Source organism: Hyla sarda, unplaced genomic scaffold (assembly GCF_029499605.1).
Source record: "Hyla sarda isolate aHylSar1 unplaced genomic scaffold, aHylSar1.hap1 scaffold_2094, whole genome shotgun sequence".
NCBI lineage: Eukaryota > Metazoa > Chordata > Amphibia > Anura > Hylidae > Hyla > Hyla sarda.
This window is the reverse complement of record NW_026608758.1, coordinates 40,557-54,218: the sequence shown is the minus strand read 5'-3', so window position 1 is coordinate 54,218 and position 13,662 is coordinate 40,557. Positions and strand designations below refer to the sequence as shown.

Below are 13,662 nucleotides of genomic sequence, written 5' to 3'. Positions count from 1 at the left end.
CAGGGGCCCATTGCACTCCCACGGGGCCTTTTTAAATGCAATCCATAACCCGGATTTGCCAGGAACCCTTCTTACTCCTCCTACTTGCATGTGACACTGGGCTTAGGATCTGCATAGGAAACACACACACAAGCACACACCTACCTTTGTTGCCTGCAGATGCCTCCTTGGCTGTCCCCAAACGGTATCAAACCAACACCCACGGGAAGCTGTAAGCATAGAGGACATGCCTGCACCCCATTGGACTTACCTGTGTGGGTTAAATCCGGGTTATTTGACAACCTATGGCGGTGATGGTTCTGCTCAGGCAGAGCAGTGCTGATGCTCCTCATAAAGCTGTCGCTGCTGTGAAGGTTCTAGGTGACATCACAAATCCCTATGGTTACATACACAACAAAGCTGGGTTGTTGTTGTTTACACTCTGCAAGGCCTGTGGAAGTGAGTGACATCATAGCACTGTAGTTCTGAGGGTTCTAGATGGATGCAACAATCTCCTGTTGCTTCTATGAAGGCCATAATAGACGACATCACCAAACAGCTCCATAGTCACATACACAGCAAAGGAGAGATGTTGTTTACACCTAGTGATGTCAGTGGTATTGAGTGACATCACAGCACAGTGCTAAGGCTCCTGGGCCTGGACACAGCAGCGGCTGCAATATCTCAACGGAGAATACGTTTATATATATGTGTGTGTGTGCGCGTATATATATATATATATATATATATATATATATATATATATATATTTCTCCGCCGAAATCACTTTTAAACCCATTTCCACCTTTTTTTCCCTTCTCTTCCTCTTACTTTTTTTTCACGTTTTTTTACGTTTTTCTCCTTTTCGCCTCTTTTCTGGGCGTATTATTCTTCTTTTTCTTCTTTTTTTTCGTCTAATGCATACCCCATCAGTGCAGCAATGCTTATTCAATACCGCCAGCAGATGGAGACACTGGGGGATAATTTTCTAAGGATTTATACTGATTTTTCCTGTCTGAATTTGTCGCACAGAAAGTTGCAGGCCAAATATGTGTGACATTTCTGCGACTTTAGCTTCTAGAGCATTTTTACAACATTATACATAGGTGCTGAATACATAAAAAGCGACTGTTCAGCGACAGACAAGTCGCATCGGCTGAAAGTAGGCCAGAATGTCAGTCCATGTTGGAGCAGGTTTAGATACAGTCTAAAGTATAGATCTCAAAGTCTGTGCACAGAATTTAGCAAGGGCCTCGCACCTTCTGATGCATCAGGTAGGTGCACAATAGCATAGCCTAACCCTCTGTACTTTGGTCTATATTGATGCGGGACATAGACAGCCAGCTGATGACCAATCCATTAGTGCAATGGATGGCTGGAAGCATTTGTCTTTGCCTTTGCAATACCACAGAAGCAATGCATGGTCAATGTACAGCAATGACACACCTGTGTGAACAGCCAGGAGACCCCCCCCATGTTATGTTACATAGTTACATAGTTAGTACGGTCGAAAAAAGACATATGTCCATCAAGTTCAACCAGGGAATTAAGGGGTAGGGGTGTGGCGCGATATTGGGGAAGGGATGAGATTTTATATTTCTTCATAAGCATTAATCTTATTTTGTCAATTAGGAACATTCAGCACCCACCCGCTATCAAGGCAGCTGCCTATCATGTCATGCCCTACCTGCACAGGTGTGCTGGCTACTCAAATGATCCAATTAAGGAGGCCATTTAGTCAGCAGCAGCAGAAGTCCTGTGCCTGGACGCTCCAACAGCGGCCAGACACAAGCAGAAGCAGAAGCAGCAGAAGCAGCAGCAGCACCACCTTTTGTTTTTTGGCTGCAGCAGCAGCAGCAAGGCCCACAGGGCTGGCTAGCTGGCTAGCCAGCAAGCAGGTAGCAATGAAAGTAGGAATCTTTCTTTTTAACCCTGTAAGGGGGTGGTGCACTGTACCCGAAGATACTGCCATATCGGGTCAATGCATAGGGCGACGGAAGCAAGCTTCGAAATCGGCCCCCGTTCTCAAAAATCCATTTAATATATGGTCCCCAGATAGGGGACGTATCAGATATTAAACTGATAAGAACAGATACTACACTTGATCTTAGCCAAAAGGCCGAGAAGCGATAACCGTGAAAGGGGCGGGCCCAACAAGGTCCCCTTCATGGGCACTATCACTGCTTGCTGTCAGGGAGGCTGCCAGACAATTTTCCATGCACACTCTGGGCTGGGGGGCAGTCAACCACCAGTACACACAGCAGAACCTAAACCCATACCATTATTGCTAAGCAGCAAGACAGGGGCCCATTGCACTCCCACGGGGCCTTTTTAAATGCAATCCATAACCCGGATTTGCCAGGAACCCTTCTTACTCCTCCTACTTGCATGTGACACTGGGCTTAGGATCTGCATAGGAAACACACACACAAGCACACACCTACCTTTGTTGCCTGCAGATGCCTCCTTGGCTGTCCCCAAACGGTATCAAACCAACACCCACGGGAAGCTGTAAGCATAGAGGACATGCCTGCACCCCATTGGACTTACCTGTGTGGGTTAAATCCGGGTTATTTGACAACCTATGGCGGTGATGGTTCTGCTCAGGCAGAGCAGTGCTGATGCTCCTCATAAAGCTGTCGCTGCTGTGAAGGTTCTAGGTGACATCACAAATCCCTATGGTTACATACACAACAAAGCTGGGTTGTTGTTGTTTACACTCTGCAAGGCCTGTGGAAGTGAGTGACATCATAGCACTGTAGTTCTGAGGGTTCTAGATGGATGCAACAATCTCCTGTTGCTTCTATGAAGGCCATAATAGACGACATCACCAAACAGCTCCATAGTCACATACACAGCAAAGGAGAGATGTTGTTTACACCTAGTGATGTCAGTGGTATTGAGTGACATCACAGCACAGTGCTAAGGCTCCTGGGCCTGGACACAGCAGTGGCTGCAATATCTCAACGGAGAATACGTTTATATATATGTGTGTGTGTGCGCGTATATATATATATATATATATATATATATATATATATATATATTTCTCCGCCGAAATCACTTTTAAACCCATTTCCACCTTTTTTTCCCTTCTCTTCCTCTTACTTTTTTTTCACGTTTTTTTACGTTTTTCTCCTTTTCGCCTCTTTTCTGGGCGTATTATTCTTCTTTTTCTTCTTTTTTTTCGTCTAATGCATACCCCATCAGTGCAGCAATGCTTATTCAATACCGCCAGCAGATGGAGACACTGGGGGATAATTTTCTAAGGATTTATACTGATTTTTCCTGTCTGAATTTGTCGCACAGAAAGTTGCAGGCCAAATATGTGTGACATTTCTGCGACTTTAGCTTCTAGAGCATTTTTACAACATTATACATAGGTGCTGAATACATAAAAAGCGACTGTTCAGCGACAGACAAGTCGCATCGGCTGAAAGTAGGCCAGAATGTCAGTCCATGTTGGAGCAGGTTTAGATACAGTCTAAAGTATAGATCTCAAAGTCTGTGCACAGAATTTAGCAAGGGCCTCGCACCTTCTGATGCATCAGGTAGGTGCACAATAGCATAGCCTAACCCTCTGTACTTTGGTCTATATTGATGCGGGACATAGACAGCCAGCTGATGACCAATCCATTAGTGCAATGGATGGCTGGAAGCATTTGTCTTTGCCTTTGCAATACCACAGAAGCAATGCATGGTCAATGTACAGCAATGACACACCTGTGTGAACAGCCAGGAGACCCCCCCCATGTTATGTTACATAGTTACATAGTTAGTACGGTCGAAAAAAGACATATGTCCATCAAGTTCAACCAGGGAATTAAGGGGTAGGGGTGTGGCGCGATATTGGGGAAGGGATGAGATTTTATATTTCTTCATAAGCATTAATCTTATTTTGTCAATTAGGAACATTCAGCACCCACCCGCTATCAAGGCAGCTGCCTATCATGTCATGCCCTACCTGCACAGGTGTGCTGGCTACTCAAATGATCCAATTAAGGAGGCCATTTAGTCAGCAGCAGCAGAAGTCCTGTGCCTGGACGCTCCAACAGCGGCCAGACACAAGCAGAAGCAGAAGCAGCAGAAGCAGCAGCAGCACCACCTTTTGTTTTTTGGCTGCAGCAGCAGCAGCAAGGCCCACAGGGCTGGCTAGCTGGCTAGCCAGCAAGCAGGTAGCAATGAAAGTAGGAATCTTTCTTTTTAACCCTGTAAGGGGGTGGTGCACTGTACCCGAAGATACTGCCATATCGGGTCAATGCATAGGGCGACGGAAGCAAGCTTCGAAATCGGCCCCCGTTCTCAAAAATCCATTTAATATATGGTCCCCAGATAGGGGACGTATCAGATATTAAACTGATAAGAACAGATACTACACTTGATCTTAGCCAAAAGGCCGAGAAGCGATAACCGTGAAAGGGGCGGGCCCAACAAGGTCCCCTTCATGGGCACTATCACTGCTTGCTGTCAGGGAGGCTGCCAGACAATTTTCCATGCACACTCTGGGCTGGGGGGCAGTCAACCACCAGTACACACAGCAGAACCTAAACCCATACCATTATTGCTAAGCAGCAAGACAGGGGCCCATTGCACTCCCACGGGGCCTTTTTAAATGCAATCCATAACCCGGATTTGCCAGGAACCCTTCTTACTCCTCCTACTTGCATGTGACACTGGGCTTAGGATCTGCATAGGAAACACACACACAAGCACACACCTACCTTTGTTGCCTGCAGATGCCTCCTTGGCTGTCCCCAAACGGTATCAAACCAACACCCACGGGAAGCTGTAAGCATAGAGGACATGCCTGCACCCCATTGGACTTACCTGTGTGGGTTAAATCCGGGTTATTTGACAACCTATGGCGGTGATGGTTCTGCTCAGGCAGAGCAGTGCTGATGCTCCTCATAAAGCTGTCGCTGCTGTGAAGGTTCTAGGTGACATCACAAATCCCTATGGTTACATACACAACAAAGCTGGGTTGTTGTTGTTTACACTCTGCAAGGCCTGTGGAAGTGAGTGACATCATAGCACTGTAGTTCTGAGGGTTCTAGATGGATGCAACAATCTCCTGTTGCTTCTATGAAGGCCATAATAGACGACATCACCAAACAGCTCCATAGTCACATACACAGCAAAGGAGAGATGTTGTTTACACCTAGTGATGTCAGTGGTATTGAGTGACATCACAGCACAGTGCTAAGGCTCCTGGGCCTGGACACAGCAGCGGCTGCAATATCTCAACGGAGAATACGTTTATATATATGTGTGTGTGTGCGCGTATATATATATATATATATATATATATATATATATATATATTCTCCGCCGAAATCACTTTTAAACCCATTTCCACCTTTTTTTCCCTTCTCTTCCTCTTACTTTTTTTTCACGTTTTTTTACGTTTTTCTCCTTTTCGCCTCTTTTCTGGGCGTATTATTCTTCTTTTTCTTCTTTTTTTTCGTCTAATGCATACCCCATCAGTGCAGCAATGCTTATTCAATACCGCCAGCAGATGGAGACACTGGGGGATAATTTTCTAAGGATTTATACTGATTTTTCCTGTCTGAATTTGTCGCACAGAAAGTTGCAGGCCAAATATGTGTGACATTTCTGCGACTTTAGCTTCTAGAGCATTTTTACAACATTATACATAGGTGCTGAATACATAAAAAGCGACTGTTCAGCGACAGACAAGTCGCATCGGCTGAAAGTAGGCCAGAATGTCAGTCCATGTTGGAGCAGGTTTAGATACAGTCTAAAGTATAGATCTCAAAGTCTGTGCACAGAATTTAGCAAGGGCCTCGCACCTTCTGATGCATCAGGTAGGTGCACAATAGCATAGCCTAACCCTCTGTACTTTGGTCTATATTGATGCGGGACATAGACAGCCAGCTGATGACCAATCCATTAGTGCAATGGATGGCTGGAAGCATTTGTCTTTGCCTTTGCAATACCACAGAAGCAATGCATGGTCAATGTACAGCAATGACACACCTGTGTGAACAGCCAGGAGACCCCCCCCATGTTATGTTACATAGTTACATAGTTAGTACGGTCGAAAAAAGACATATGTCCATCAAGTTCAACCAGGGAATTAAGGGGTAGGGGTGTGGCGCGATATTGGGGAAGGGATGAGATTTTATATTTCTTCATAAGCATTAATCTTATTTTGTCAATTAGGAACATTCAGCACCCACCCGCTATCAAGGCAGCTGCCTATCATGTCATGCCCTACCTGCACAGGTGTGCTGGCTACTCAAATGATCCAATTAAGGAGGCCATTTAGTCAGCAGCAGCAGAAGTCCTGTGCCTGGACGCTCCAACAGCGGCCAGACACAAGCAGAAGCAGAAGCAGCAGAAGCAGCAGCAGCACCACCTTTTGTTTTTTGGCTGCAGCAGCAGCAGCAGCAAGGCCCACAGGGCTGGCTAGCTGGCTAGCCAGCAAGCAGGTAGCAATGAAAGTAGGAATCTTTCTTTTTAACCCTGTAAGGGGGTGGTGCACTGTACCCGAAGATACTGCCATATCGGGTCAATGCATAGGGCGACGGAAGCAAGCTTCGAAATCGGCCCCCGTTCTCAAAAATCCATTTAATATATGGTCCCCAGATAGGGGACGTATCAGATATTAAACTGATAAGAACAGATACTACACTTGATCTTAGCCAAAAGGCCGAGAAGCGATAACCGTGAAAGGGGCGGGCCCAACAAGGTCCCCTTCATGGGCACTATCACTGCTTGCTGTCAGGGAGGCTGCCAGACAATTTTCCATGCACACTCTGGGCTGGGGGGCAGTCAACCACCAGTACACACAGCAGAACCTAAACCCATACCATTATTGCTAAGCAGCAAGACAGGGGCCCATTGCACTCCCACGGGGCCTTTTTAAATGCAATCCATAACCCGGATTTGCCAGGAACCCTTCTTACTCCTCCTACTTGCATGTGACACTGGGCTTAGGATCTGCATAGGAAACACACACACAAGCACACACCTACCTTTGTTGCCTGCAGATGCCTCCTTGGCTGTCCCCAAACGGTATCAAACCAACACCCACGGGAAGCTGTAAGCATAGAGGACATGCCTGCACCCCATTGGACTTACCTGTGTGGGTTAAATCCGGGTTATTTGACAACCTATGGCGGTGATGGTTCTGCTCAGGCAGAGCAGTGCTGATGCTCCTCATAAAGCTGTCGCTGCTGTGAAGGTTCTAGGTGACATCACAAATCCCTATGGTTACATACACAACAAAGCTGGGTTGTTGTTGTTTACACTCTGCAAGGCCTGTGGAAGTGAGTGACATCATAGCACTGTAGTTCTGAGGGTTCTAGATGGATGCAACAATCTCCTGTTGCTTCTATGAAGGCCATAATAGACGACATCACCAAACAGCTCCATAGTCACATACACAGCAAAGGAGAGATGTTGTTTACACCTAGTGATGTCAGTGGTATTGAGTGACATCACAGCACAGTGCTAAGGCTCCTGGGCCTGGACACAGCAGCGGCTGCATATCTCAACGGAGAATACGTTTATATATATGTGTGTGTGTGCGCGTATATATATATATATATATATATATATATATATATATATATATATATCTCCGCCGAAATCACTTTTAAACCCATTTCCACCTTTTTTTCCCTTCTCTTCCTCTTACTTTTTTTTCACGTTTTTTTACGTTTTTCTCCTTTTCGCCTCTTTTCTGGGCGTATTATTCTTCTTTTTCTTCTTTTTTTTCGTCTAATGCATACCCCATCAGTGCAGCAATGCTTATTCAATACCGCCAGCAGATGGAGACACTGGGGGATAATTTTCTAAGGATTTATACTGATTTTTCCTGTCTGAATTTGTCGCACAGAAAGTTGCAGGCCAAATATGTGTGACATTTCTGCGACTTTAGCTTCTAGAGCATTTTTACAACATTATACATAGGTGCTGAATACATAAAAAGCGACTGTTCAGCGACAGACAAGTCGCATCGGCTGAAAGTAGGCCAGAATGTCAGTCCATGTTGGAGCAGGTTTAGATACAGTCTAAAGTATAGATCTCAAAGTCTGTGCACAGAATTTAGCAAGGGCCTCGCACCTTCTGATGCATCAGGTAGGTGCACAATAGCATAGCCTAACCCTCTGTACTTTGGTCTATATTGATGCGGGACATAGACAGCCAGCTGATGACCAATCCATTAGTGCAATGGATGGCTGGAAGCATTTGTCTTTGCCTTTGCAATACCACAGAAGCAATGCATGGTCAATGTACAGCAATGACACACCTGTGTGAACAGCCAGGAGACCCCCCCCATGTTATGTTACATAGTTACATAGTTAGTACGGTCGAAAAAAGACATATGTCCATCAAGTTCAACCAGGGAATTAAGGGGTAGGGGTGTGGCGCGATATTGGGGAAGGGATGAGATTTTATATTTCTTCATAAGCATTAATCTTATTTTGTCAATTAGGAACATTCAGCACCCACCCGCTATCAAGGCAGCTGCCTATCATGTCATGCCCTACCTGCACAGGTGTGCTGGCTACTCAAATGATCCAATTAAGGAGGCCATTTAGTCAGCAGCAGCAGAAGTCCTGTGCCTGGACGCTCCAACAGCGGCCAGACACAAGCAGAAGCAGAAGCAGCAGAAGCAGCAGCAGCACCACCTTTTGTTTTTTGGCTGCAGCAGCAGCAGCAAGGCCCACAGGGCTGGCTAGCTGGCTAGCCAGCAAGCAGGTAGCAATGAAAGTAGGAATCTTTCTTTTTAACCCTGTAAGGGGGTGGTGCACTGTACCCGAAGATACTGCCATATCGGGTCAATGCATAGGGCGACGGAAGCAAGCTTCGAAATCGGCCCCCGTTCTCAAAAATCCATTTAATATATGGTCCCCAGATAGGGGACGTATCAGATATTAAACTGATAAGAACAGATACTACACTTGATCTTAGCCAAAAGGCCGAGAAGCGATAACCGTGAAAGGGGCGGGCCCAACAAGGTCCCCTTCATGGGCACTATCACTGCTTGCTGTCAGGGAGGCTGCCAGACAATTTTCCATGCACACTCTGGGCTGGGGGGCAGTCAACCACCAGTACACACAGCAGAACCTAAACCCATACCATTATTGCTAAGCAGCAAGACAGGGGCCCATTGCACTCCCACGGGGCCTTTTTAAATGCAATCCATAACCCGGATTTGCCAGGAACCCTTCTTACTCCTCCTACTTGCATGTGACACTGGGCTTAGGATCTGCATAGGAAACACACACACAAGCACACACCTACCTTTGTTGCCTGCAGATGCCTCCTTGGCTGTCCCCAAACGGTATCAAACCAACACCCACGGGAAGCTGTAAGCATAGAGGACATGCCTGCACCCCATTGGACTTACCTGTGTGGGTTAAATCCGGGTTATTTGACAACCTATGGCGGTGATGGTTCTGCTCAGGCAGAGCAGTGCTGATGCTCCTCATAAAGCTGTCGCTGCTGTGAAGGTTCTAGGTGACATCACAAATCCCTATGGTTACATACACAACAAAGCTGGGTTGTTGTTGTTTACACTCTGCAAGGCCTGTGGAAGTGAGTGACATCATAGCACTGTAGTTCTGAGGGTTCTAGATGGATGCAACAATCTCCTGTTGCTTCTATGAAGGCCATAATAGACGACATCACCAAACAGCTCCATAGTCACATACACAGCAAAGGAGAGATGTTGTTTACACCTAGTGATGTCAGTGGTATTGAGTGACATCACAGCACAGTGCTAAGGCTCCTGGGCCTGGACACAGCAGTGGCTGCAATATCTCAACGGAGAATACGTTTATATATATGTGTGTGTGTGCGCGTATATATATATATATATATATATATATATATATATATATATATATTCTCCGCCGAAATCACTTTTAAACCCATTTCCACCTTTTTTTCCCTTCTCTTCCTCTTACTTTTTTTTCACGTTTTTTTACGTTTTTCTCCTTTTCGCCTCTTTTCTGGGCGTATTATTCTTCTTTTTCTTCTTTTTTTTCGTCTAATGCATACCCCATCAGTGCAGCAATGCTTATTCAATACCGCCAGCAGATGGAGACACTGGGGGATAATTTTCTAAGGATTTATACTGATTTTTCCTGTCTGAATTTGTCGCACAGAAAGTTGCAGGCCAAATATGTGTGACATTTCTGCGACTTTAGCTTCTAGAGCATTTTTACAACATTATACATAGGTGCTGAATACATAAAAAGCGACTGTTCAGCGACAGACAAGTCGCATCGGCTGAAAGTAGGCCAGAATGTCAGTCCATGTTGGAGCAGGTTTAGATACAGTCTAAAGTATAGATCTCAAAGTCTGTGCACAGAATTTAGCAAGGGCCTCGCACCTTCTGATGCATCAGGTAGGTGCACAATAGCATAGCCTAACCCTCTGTACTTTGGTCTATATTGATGCGGGACATAGACAGCCAGCTGATGACCAATCCATTAGTGCAATGGATGGCTGGAAGCATTTGTCTTTGCCTTTGCAATACCACAGAAGCAATGCATGGTCAATGTACAGCAATGACACACCTGTGTGAACAGCCAGGAGACCCCCCCCATGTTATGTTACATAGTTACATAGTTAGTACGGTCGAAAAAAGACATATGTCCATCAAGTTCAACCAGGGAATTAAGGGGTAGGGGTGTGGCGCGATATTGGGGAAGGGATGAGATTTTATATTTCTTCATAAGCATTAATCTTATTTTGTCAATTAGGAACATTCAGCACCCACCCGCTATCAAGGCAGCTGCCTATCATGTCATGCCCTACCTGCACAGGTGTGCTGGCTACTCAAATGATCCAATTAAGGAGGCCATTTAGTCAGCAGCAGCAGAAGTCCTGTGCCTGGACGCTCCAACAGCGGCCAGACACAAGCAGAAGCAGAAGCAGCAGAAGCAGCAGCAGCACCACCTTTTGTTTTTTGGCTGCAGCAGCAGCAGCAAGGCCCACAGGGCTGGCTAGCTGGCTAGCCAGCAAGCAGGTAGCAATGAAAGTAGGAATCTTTCTTTTTAACCCTGTAAGGGGGTGGTGCACTGTACCCGAAGATACTGCCATATCGGGTCAATGCATAGGGCGACGGAAGCAAGCTTCGAAATCGGCCCCCGTTCTCAAAAATCCATTTAATATATGGTCCCCAGATAGGGGACGTATCAGATATTAAACTGATAAGAACAGATACTACACTTGATCTTAGCCAAAAGGCCGAGAAGCGATAACCGTGAAAGGGGCGGGCCCAACAAGGTCCCCTTCATGGGCACTATCACTGCTTGCTGTCAGGGAGGCTGCCAGACAATTTTCCATGCACACTCTGGGCTGGGGGGCAGTCAACCACCAGTACACACAGCAGAACCTAAACCCATACCATTATTGCTAAGCAGCAAGACAGGGGCCCATTGCACTCCCACGGGGCCTTTTTAAATGCAATCCATAACCCGGATTTGCCAGGAACCCTTCTTACTCCTCCTACTTGCATGTGACACTGGGCTTAGGATCTGCATAGGAAACACACACACAAGCACACACCTACCTTTGTTGCCTGCAGATGCCTCCTTGGCTGTCCCCAAACGGTATCAAACCAACACCCACGGGAAGCTGTAAGCATAGAGGACATGCCTGCACCCCATTGGACTTACCTGTGTGGGTTAAATCCGGGTTATTTGACAACCTATGGCGGTGATGGTTCTGCTCAGGCAGAGCAGTGCTGATGCTCCTCATAAAGCTGTCGCTGCTGTGAAGGTTCTAGGTGACATCACAAATCCCTATGGTTACATACACAACAAAGCTGGGTTGTTGTTGTTTACACTCTGCAAGGCCTGTGGAAGTGAGTGACATCATAGCACTGTAGTTCTGAGGGTTCTAGATGGATGCAACAATCTCCTGTTGCTTCTATGAAGGCCATAATAGACGACATCACCAAACAGCTCCATAGTCACATACACAGCAAAGGAGAGATGTTGTTTACACCTAGTGATGTCAGTGGTATTGAGTGACATCACAGCACAGTGCTAAGGCTCCTGGGCCTGGACACAGCAGCGGCTGCAATATCTCAACGGAGAATACGTTTATATATATGTGTGTGTGTGCGCGTATATATATATATATATATATATATATATATATATATATATATATATATATATATATCTCCGCCGAAATCACTTTTAAACCCATTTCCACCTTTTTTTCCCTTCTCTTCCTCTTACTTTTTTTTCACGTTTTTTTACGTTTTTCTCCTTTTCGCCTCTTTTCTGGGCGTATTATTCTTCTTTTTCTTCTTTTTTTTCGTCTAATGCATACCCCATCAGTGCAGCAATGCTTATTCAATACCGCCAGCAGATGGAGACACTGGGGGATAATTTTCTAAGGATTTATACTGATTTTTCCTGTCTGAATTTGTCGCACAGAAAGTTGCAGGCCAAATATGTGTGACATTTCTGCGACTTTAGCTTCTAGAGCATTTTTACAACATTATACATAGGTGCTGAATACATAAAAAGCGACTGTTCAGCGACAGACAAGTCGCATCGGCTGAAAGTAGGCCAGAATGTCAGTCCATGTTGGAGCAGGTTTAGATACAGTCTAAAGTATAGATCTCAAAGTCTGTGCACAGAATTTAGCAAGGGCCTCGCACCTTCTGATGCATCAGGTAGGTGCACAATAGCATAGCCTAACCCTCTGTACTTTGGTCTATATTGATGCGGGACATAGACAGCCAGCTGATGACCAATCCATTAGTGCAATGGATGGCTGGAAGCATTTGTCTTTGCCTTTGCAATACCACAGAAGCAATGCATGGTCAATGTACAGCAATGACACACCTGTGTGAACAGCCAGGAGACCCCCCCCATGTTATGTTACATAGTTACATAGTTAGTACGGTCGAAAAAAGACATATGTCCATCAAGTTCAACCAGGGAATTAAGGGGTAGGGGTGTGGCGCGATATTGGGGAAGGGATGAGATTTTATATTTCTTCATAAGCATTAATCTTATTTTGTCAATTAGGAACATTCAGCACCCACCCGCTATCAAGGCAGCTGCCTATCATGTCATGCCCTACCTGCACAGGTGTGCTGGCTACTCAAATGATCCAATTAAGGAGGCCATTTAGTCAGCAGCAGCAGAAGTCCTGTGCCTGGACGCTCCAACAGCGGCCAGACACAAGCAGAAGCAGAAGCAGCAGAAGCAGCAGCACCACCTTTTGTTTTTTGGCTGCAGCAGCAGCAGCAAGGCCCACAGGGCTGGCTAGCTGGCTAGCCAGCAAGCAGGTAGCAATGAAAGTAGGAATCTTTCTTTTTAACCCTGTAAGGGGGTGGTGCACTGTACCCGAAGATACTGCCATATCGGGTCAATGCATAGGGCGACGGAAGCAAGCTTCGAAATCGGCCCCCGTTCTCAAAAATCCATTTAATATATGGTCCCCAGATAGGGGACGTATCAGATATTAAACTGATAAGAACAGATTTTTTTTTTTAGTTAGCCCTCAGAACTCAATCAGAGCTCCAAGATCTTATATGGACTCGATTGTTTTGTTCATCATCAGGTAACACTTTTATTTATTCCTAAAAAAAAGACAAATTGAAATAAAATATTATAACAACAATAAAAATAATAAACATTCCAAAATTATAACAAATTCATTCCCTTTCTCCGGGCG

At 45.5% G+C, this 13,662-nt stretch overlaps 6 non-coding genes across 6 annotated transcripts; all 6 read right to left on the bottom strand.

Moving 5' to 3' along the window:
• Positions 1 to 1,919: 1,919 nt before the first annotated feature.
• On the bottom strand, positions 1,920 to 2,110 carry LOC130319030 (U2 spliceosomal RNA). Its single transcript, XR_008865442.1, has one exon. It is a non-coding gene; the product is annotated as a U2 spliceosomal RNA (small nuclear RNA).
• A 2,086-nt stretch (positions 2,111 to 4,196) lies between these two features.
• LOC130319029 (U2 spliceosomal RNA) lies at positions 4,197 to 4,387 on the bottom strand. Its single transcript, XR_008865441.1, has one exon. It is a non-coding gene; the product is annotated as a U2 spliceosomal RNA (small nuclear RNA).
• Positions 4,388 to 6,473: 2,086 nt separating this feature from the next.
• On the bottom strand, positions 6,474 to 6,664 carry LOC130319027 (U2 spliceosomal RNA). Its single transcript, XR_008865439.1, has one exon. It is a non-coding gene; the product is annotated as a U2 spliceosomal RNA (small nuclear RNA).
• Positions 6,665 to 8,751: 2,087 nt separating this feature from the next.
• Positions 8,752 to 8,942, bottom strand: LOC130319026 (U2 spliceosomal RNA). The gene has a single exon (XR_008865438.1). It is a non-coding gene; the product is annotated as a U2 spliceosomal RNA (small nuclear RNA).
• Positions 8,943 to 11,029: 2,087 nt separating this feature from the next.
• On the bottom strand, positions 11,030 to 11,220 carry LOC130319025 (U2 spliceosomal RNA). The gene has a single exon (XR_008865437.1). It is a non-coding gene; the product is annotated as a U2 spliceosomal RNA (small nuclear RNA).
• A 2,095-nt stretch (positions 11,221 to 13,315) lies between these two features.
• LOC130319037 (U2 spliceosomal RNA) lies at positions 13,316 to 13,500 on the bottom strand. Its single transcript, XR_008865448.1, has one exon. It is a non-coding gene; the product is annotated as a U2 spliceosomal RNA (small nuclear RNA).
• Positions 13,501 to 13,662: the final 162 nt, after the last annotated feature.